The sequence below is a fragment of the Poecilia formosa genome, unplaced genomic scaffold, assembly GCF_000485575.1.
Source record: "Poecilia formosa unplaced genomic scaffold, Poecilia_formosa-5.1.2 Scaffold361, whole genome shotgun sequence".
NCBI lineage: Eukaryota > Metazoa > Chordata > Actinopteri > Cyprinodontiformes > Poeciliidae > Poecilia > Poecilia formosa.
Window position 1 is genome coordinate 5920 of NW_006800300.1, and position 8557 is coordinate 14476.

Below are 8557 nucleotides of genomic sequence, written 5' to 3' on the forward strand. Positions count from 1 at the left end.
GCCAGGTCTTTTCCAGTTCCTCTCTGAGGCCCTGGTATTTCTCCAGTTTCTCCTTTTTCCTGATGTTGTGGTCACTTGGTATTGCTACATCCACCACAACAGCTTTCCTCTGTTCTTTATCCACCACCACAATGTCCAGTTGGTTCTCCATTACCATCTTGTCTGTCTGGATCTGGAAGTCCACAGACTCCTCAAATCCCGCTATCTCATTCTTCTCTTCACCCCCCTTCTCTTCTTCAGCTCTCCCCAACCCCATAAACGCCACGACCTCTGGTTCTACTCAAGTCGCGGCAAATCCAGCTCTGTGTAGCGCCGCAGGATTTCCTTCCTCATTCCCTTCTTCACTTCCTTCCAACCTCTTTCCTACCACTTCCTCTCTCTCAACTACCTTACCCCCGCCTCCCCCCTTTCAAACACTCTCCCTATCGTTAATAATCATTTTAATCTCGCTACAGCAGTTCCTCCAGCCCAGTCATCCACTAATGTACCATGGCCCTCCCCCATTTCTCCTTCTCTTCGCCAGCAAATCCTGAATGGTAATTATGTCAATCTAGCACTTCTCCTTCAACCTTCTCTGATCTGTTTTAGTCAACCTCGAGAAATTAACACAAACCAAGGTCCCATGCAATTTAGTAATTCTTTAAGTTCCCGCTCCAAAGACCTCACACCCGTCGAATTCGCTCTTGCTTTTTCTCTTTACAGAGACACTATTCGTGCAATCTTTCCAGATCGCAGATCTGAACTCGACGACTATCTCTCCATAGTCCTTGACATGGCTCTACGGTTCGGGGGCACCGGGTTCTATCAATATCACATTCTTTTCGCCAACCAAGCAGCAGGTTGCTTGCAACAATTTAACCAAGGCACTTACTGGGGTTCTCTCGATTCCGAATTATACTGCCGCATTTTTGCCGCCCGCGCATCTCTCTCCTTCAATCTCTGCGGTGCTCCATCTCACCCAGCCACAGCCTGTACATCCATCATTCCTCTCCGCTCTCGCCCTCCTCCTCGCGCTTCTTCTACTTCTGACCGTCTGACCACCGCTGCCCCCCCTCCTCCCCTCATACCGAAGTCAAGCAGACCCTCTCCCTCCGCCACAACCCTTACGCATAGGGGAACCGACAAAAGAGGTCGCCCCATCCTGTACCAAGGAGGCAGGATGATTTGTAACAACTTCAATGACCTCGGCTGCTCAAGCTCCAGTTGCAGGCTGCTGCACGGCTGCCCCTTCTGCGGCGGAGCCCACGCAAGACACATCTGCCCCCACAACCCCACTTCCACAGCAGACTGACTAGGCCACCATCTCTCCACTCCAGTCCAGGTGAAAGCTCTTGAAACTGTCCTCAAGTATCACTCAGACAGGGAATTCGTCAACTTTCTCATTAATGGTTTCACTCACGGTTTCCACCTGGGCATAGAAATTATTCCAGATTCCACCCCACAATGTCACAATCTTCAATCTGCTCTCTCAGATCCCGACACAGTCGACTTTCTCCTTGCTGAAGAAGTAAAAAAAGGGTTCGTGATAGGCCCCTTTTCTAGGTCACCTTTTCCTACTTTTCGCGTCAGCCCCATCGGCATCGCCACTCGCAAATATTCAAGTAAAAAAAAAAGGCTAATCATAGATCTTTCAGCCCCTCATGGCTCTCATGTTCCCAGTATCAACAGCATCATTCCGTTTCTCGACTTCTCCATGCAATACGCAACCATAGATCATGCCATTAAACTCATTCAGTTAGCGGCTCTCTAAAGCCGACATCACCAGCGCTTTCAAAGTTCTATCTATTCACCCCGATTTCTGGCACTTCTTTGGCGTAGTTTGGAAAGGCGCTTTTTACTTCGCCGTACGCCTCACGTTCGTGTGCCGTAGCAGCCCCAAAATTTTTGATTCCCTGTCTGAAGCCCTTTGCTGGATCCTTATCAATACCTATAAACTCCCTTATGTCATACATCTTCTGGACAACTTCCTGGTAGTCACTCCTCCATCTTCCCCTCCACGTTCCGGTCTGAATGCTCTAACTCAAGCCTTTTCCCAGCTGGGAGTTCCCCTCTCAGAGGAGAAAACCGTCGGCCTGCAGACCTCCTTAGAGTTCCTAGGCATCACTCTAGACTCTTCATCCTTCCAAGCTCCCCTATCATCCGAAAAGATCAACCGAATCACCTTAATACTGTCTAATTTCTTACTCGCTGACAAATGCTCTAAACAGCAGCTGCTCTCTCCTCGGCCATCTAAACTACGCTATTCGCATCATTCCGCAGGGTAAATCCTTCATTTCTCACCTCCTGTCTAAAGCGGCCAGCATCCCCTCCCTTCACGGTTCCCTCGCTATCGATCACTCCTGCAAATTAGAAATGTGCCTGTGGCACTATTTTCTTTCATCCTGGAACGGAATTTCTTTCTTCTACAATGATTTCCTCACCTACCCCGAAGACATCCAACTCTTTACCAATGCAGCTCCCTCAATCGGTTTTGGCGGTTATAACAAAGGAAAATGGTTCGCCGACAAATGGCCGCTCGAGTTTAAGTCTCTCCAGAATGCCTCGGGCTCTCCTTCCTCCGCACTCTTCGAGCTTTACCCCATCGTCATCGCTGCGATCCTTTGGGGTCACGAATGGTCCAAAAAAATCCATCCTCATTCATTCAGACAGCACGGCAGTAGTAGAAATCATCAATAGAGGCCGCTCTTGCTCCCCCGAAATCATGCAGTTCATGCGCAGACTTACTTTCAAAGGCTGCAAGAAGCAAGAACCTAACAGCGTCATTCCGCGTCTCCCCCTCACGTCCGACCTCCTTCGCAAATGGATCTCCACTCTGCTTTCTGGTTATTCCTCTAATCTCATAGACAGGACCTTGGAGTCCATGTTCCTCCTAGCTTTTTTCGGCTTCCTCCGCTGTTCCGAATTTGCTCCGACTTCCTCCATCCATAATCCTCTCATTCATCCTTGCCTTTCTGATATTTCCATCCTCAGCCACGACATCATGATTTTTACTCTGTGGAAAAGTAAGACCGATCAGCTCGCCGTCTCTTGTCCCATTTATCTTTTCCGCCTCGATTCCTCCCTCAGCCTGTACGAGCCCATTTTCAACTACGTTCAGTCCTGATTCGCCGCTAACGCTTCTCCTCATGATCCTCTCTTTATTTCCGAACCAGGAAAACAAGCTTCTCGCTTCTGGTTCTCCCGTCATTTCCGCCAGGTCTTATCGTCATCAGGCATATCACCTGATCATTACTCTGCTCATTCATTCCGCATCGGAGCAGCCTCGTCCGCATCTAGTCAGGGCATCCCAGACCACACAATCCAAATTCTGGGTCGCTGGTCCTCGCAAGCCTACCATTCGTATATTTGCAATAACCTTAAAGATTTATTTCAAGCCCACTCTCTCCTCAGCCGCACTTAATATCTGACTCTTTTGGGGATCCTAAGTGAGCCGGGATATACATAAGATGTGTTTATCTCTGAAGACAATCCCCACTCGAGTCTTCACCTCCATCATCATCTTCATCCGACTTCATCTAATTCATCTCTCCATCCCTCACCCTTCTTCCCCTCCCTTCCTCTCATCCTCAATAAATCTTTAAATCTGTAATTTGTGGTGTGGTCCTTGCTAGTAAAATGAGTAAGAAACGGATCAGATGTCTTTGGAAAGTTTCTTTGCAAAGGGGAAAAGGCCCAGAGAAGAGACAGGAGGATGGATTTATCCTGGACCGGTAGGTGAGTCCCACATTACAAGCCGCTCTGTGTAACATGCGGCGACCGGCTGCTAATGAGGCAATGAAGCTTCAAACTGCTTCACCACGTAGAGACCAAGCAGGCTGTGGATATAAGCAACACTTCGGGTGTCATTGTCTCCATCACTCCCAGATGGAACCGTCTCATTACAGAGAAACAAGCTCAGGGCTCCGTTAGTCTTTATCGTGAGTTAAAATTTTCACGAAAGTAAAATATTCGTCTTTGTGGCACATTTGTATCTTATTTTGAAGGGATATGTAAACGTTACCATAGCGACCAGAGTCAGAGAGCTTTAGGGCAACGGTAGAGACGAGAGGAGATGAGTAGAGCTTGTGAGTCTTAAGTTTGGTTTAGACGGCAAGATTTAAGGATTGTCGGTCGATTCTCCAAACCTCTGTGACCACAGAGCTGATAAAAGTACAACAGGTTCGATCGGTTCGTGTTCAGCCTCAAGGCAGGAGCAACACGAACCGATTCCAGAGGATAATCCAGTTAAACCCCCAACATAGCAAACGGGAATTTAGAATAACCAAACACGGATGACGATGTAGTTCAATAGTGACAGTTTGTGGAGTCATTTTAAGAGATAAAAGAGAAACAAAAAGAAAAGGCGGTGGATAAAAGACGGGAGCAGCCGCTCTATTTGCTGCACTACGATTTGGAGGCGACTGTGTTTTTTCATAGTTAACATTTTTAACTGAATAAACATAATAATGACCTTTAGATTTAATAATAAACATTTCCACATATCATCTCTGATATCCACCGGACTCTCAGTTGCGCGATATGTCAGCTGTTTGGGATTCCCCTCTGTTCTTACGTCACCGTGCTTTCTGATTGGCTACCTGTCACATTCAACAGGTTGTATTCTCGTTCCCAGTCAGGGAAAACCCCACAGGCTGCGATAAAAGGGCCAAGACAACCCAAATTGGGTATATTCAGGATTTAGTGGGAATACCAACATGCAGAAGCCTTTTCTGACGGTTCACCACCCCTTTCCCGCCCTCCCGGACCACAGCAAAATTTGTATTTTATTTTAGGGATGCCAGGAGACCTCTGCGGATTGTAGCACAGAGATGGAAGCAAAACAGAATGAAGAAGAGTTTGAATTGATACTGGTTAAATTTATTTCAGCTCTAAGTTTTTAATATCTAGGTGTTTTATGGGAATGTGGATCTTTCAGATCAATTAGAGAAGCAATTTCGATATGTAAACTTAATTTTATTGTCATGTAGCGCAAGGTGCAGGTCCTGGTCTTGTCTTGGTCTTGGGTTCGGTGGTCTAGACTACAACTCTGCTACATGGCTCCTTGGTTCCCCCACCCACCCTTTCAGTTGGATTTCTTTCAAAATAAAAGCCACTAGTGGCAAAAATAGTGAAGTTCATGCTATGTTAGGACAGGAGACAAGATGTTTCCATCCCTGAAATTATGATGCATAGAATCACATATTTAAGTCTAAGCTATGTTACAGAGAGTAAACACAATAAAAACATGCTTTATCTGTGGCATTGTTCATTAAAATGGCACATTACTGATGTATTAGAATTAAATACAATAGGTACACTTAATGATATTAGCGATTAGGTTATGCATTCAGCAAGTACTTTTACTTTTAATACTTAAGTATTTTTAAAAAACTACTTTTTTACTTTTACTTAAGTAAAATGTTAATATGGTACTTTTCCTTTTACTTGAGTACATTTTTTTCTGTGTATTTGTACATTTACTTAAGTACATTTTTTGAGTACTTTCTCCACCACTGAAAATAACTGCAATGATTATTAAATAAGAACCAAGAACACCAGCTGATATTAAACATCAGATAATCTAAGAGAAAAATCTACATGTCAAAGTAAACATAACACAAACCTGCAATAAAATCTGGTTAAATGTTGCACACAGATAAAGAGAAAAACAGGATTTTAACCATTTTAACAGAACTGCTAAACATTATTAAACTGGTTCATTTCACACATTCATATATTTTCCATAAAGCTGAGGTTGAGTCCATTCCAGAATCAATATCCATAATAAAACCAGTTTGGATCTCATTCTGTTCCAGCAGCAAACTGGTTTCCATCAGACCAAACCAATCAACCTCAGACTGGAACCATCAACCACAGCGAGCCAGGTTAGCATCTCAGACAGGTTAGCATCTTAGCCAGGTTAGCATCTTAGACTGGTTAGCATATTAGCCATGTTAGCATCTCAGACATGTTAGTGTTTCAGACAGGTTAGCATCTCAGACAGGTTAGCATCTTAGCCAGGTTAGCATCTTAGACTGGTTAGCATATTAGCCATGTTAGCATCTCAGACAGGTTAGCGTTTCAGACAGGTTAGCATCTCAGGCAGCGCTAATCAATAAAAAACAGCAGTTCTGACTGTGACACCCTGAGATGAACTGAAAGCTGCAGCTAAAGGTTTTATAGTCACAGAAACGTGGAGCTGATTGGCCACAATGACAAGAAGAGTGTTTGGAAAACATGGTGGTGGCAGCATGATGCTGAGGGTCTGCTTTGCTCCCAGTGGTTCTGACAAAGATAATGCATAAATATTCTTTGAAAATTAACAAATGAAAGTCAGACATTATTTTTTAAACATGATTCAACAGAATTATTTAAAAAAATTAACTCATGAAACAGACGTGGACTAAAGTGATGGGACCCTGAATGAACATGTTAAATCCAGGTGTGTCACTATTTAGGTGTCTACATTCCTGTAATCAGTCAGTGGGCCTTTAGATGGCGCTACAGGTCATCACTGTGCTGTTTGGTGACTTGGTGTGGCCCAAACTCAACATGCAAAGGCATAAATCCCATCTCATTATAGGGGGGCCAGGGACCATAAACAGGGAAATATTTTAAGAGCAATTTTGTGGGGTCAGCAAAGTTCCAGTAAAACTAACGCAAAATGTGGATGATTATTTTTTTTTATTGTGTTCAAGCTGCACCATCAAAAATGACTAGTAAGTAGCAATGAATAAGAAAAGTGTTTTTCTCAGTAAACAACCTGCTGAGACCAAAGAGGTCAAACTAAGATTCAAATGTTTAGATATGAGTTTGGTTCAGAGTCACAGATCTAATCTCTGCTACACCTTTACAAAAACTTAAGGCTCTAATTAAAACAAGTTTTAATAAGTAACTCCACTTATTAAAATTCCTCATAAATGTTGATTTATTGCAGTGGTTCGCAATACAAGTCATGTGTTATTTAAGTTGCTTTAAACTTTTATTTTTGGGTTGTTTTTTCATGTTAAAACCTATAAATATGTAAGAATTGAATATTTGGGAAATATAGCTTAAACTTAAAGGTCAGCACCAGAGTTTTCTAGAAAAATATTCAGATTTTATTTTGTGGTTTTGAAGATGGTAAGAAATAAAGGCATACTTTATTTTTTTACTGCCAGCTGCAGTAGCCTCTCTGGTCTTGGCTCCCATACTGAGCTGTCAGCCAGTGCTAATGCTCAGCTGCTCCCGTTTCAAACTCTTATTATTAAAGTAAGAGGGGGGGGGAGCAATTCTAGACTTTTCCAAGATTGGGGGGGATACAACAGGATAATGATCCAAACACTCGGCTAAAACACAGAGGAAAGGCTCAGAGGAAAACTGATGACCTCCATGACCTCTGACCTGAATCGTGAAGTGACCTCCATGACCTCTGACCTGAATCCTACTGAAGGAGCTGAAACTTGTCGTCGTCTGGAAAAGGTTTCAGACCTGAGAGCTGCATCAGTTTGCTGCTGAGCAGAGATAAAATACCTGCTGAGGATCAGAATCTCACCGACAGTTTCAGGAATCGATTGGTTGCAGCGATCGACTCAACAGGCTGAGAAACAAAATATCATTTAGGGTGCGTTCACACTGCAGCAGTGGTGGGAAGTAACGAAGTACAAGTAATTTGTTTATGTACTTAAGTACATTTTTCGTGTATCTGTACTTTACTTAAGTAGATTTAATAATGGATACTTTCTACTTTTACTCCACTACATTTTACAGTAAGTATCTGTACTTTCTACTTCACTACATTTCTACAAAACCGTTGCGTTACTCGTTACATCCACGTCGCGTTGCTCTTTTTTTCCGTTAAAATGTGAAGTTCAGGGTCTTAAGGTGGCGCCGTAAAATCAAAGCAATGACGTGACTTGGTGTCTGTTGTCACTCATCGCCTCCACCTTTACTCGCACGTGGAGCTCCAGACATGCGCAGTGGTTTCCTCTGAGCGGGAGAAGATGTCTGTCTGATCGTCAGTAATATAATAGCGCTGCATAAATCATAAGATATGGCGACATGTAAAATCAACAGCGCTTCGCTTCCTGTGGGGACTTCGTCCAACTTTTAGCGTCACTTGGAAGGAAAGCTTAAAGAAAGGTAAGATCTGTGGACGTGATGCTAGCAAAGCTAGCTGTACTGAGACACATGTTGCATCTGGATGAAAAAAAGTTGTCACTCATGCGCTGAATTATTGTGTGGAGGTGTTGACTGAGGTGTTCATATATGGAACAACGCTGTGACCAAAGTCTGCGTTGATATGACATTCAGAAACGATCCGATTCTTCTGGACGGATCTTTGCTAAGTCCTGAGGACTGAAGCCTCACTGAGAGCCGTTCTTTGTTCTTGTGTACACTGCAGTAGCTAACACATACACACGTTTATTTAATCGCCGAATAAGTAAAAGTTGAATGAACACAGAGCATGCTCAATGATTGATTTCGTCTCCTGTCATGGTGGTAAACATGCTGTGGGAGGGAGGATGAGAACAGTCACGGTGCTCCTTCTGCTTGGTTTCATGTTGCGCCGTTGGACAGTGTTCATAGTTGAACGTTA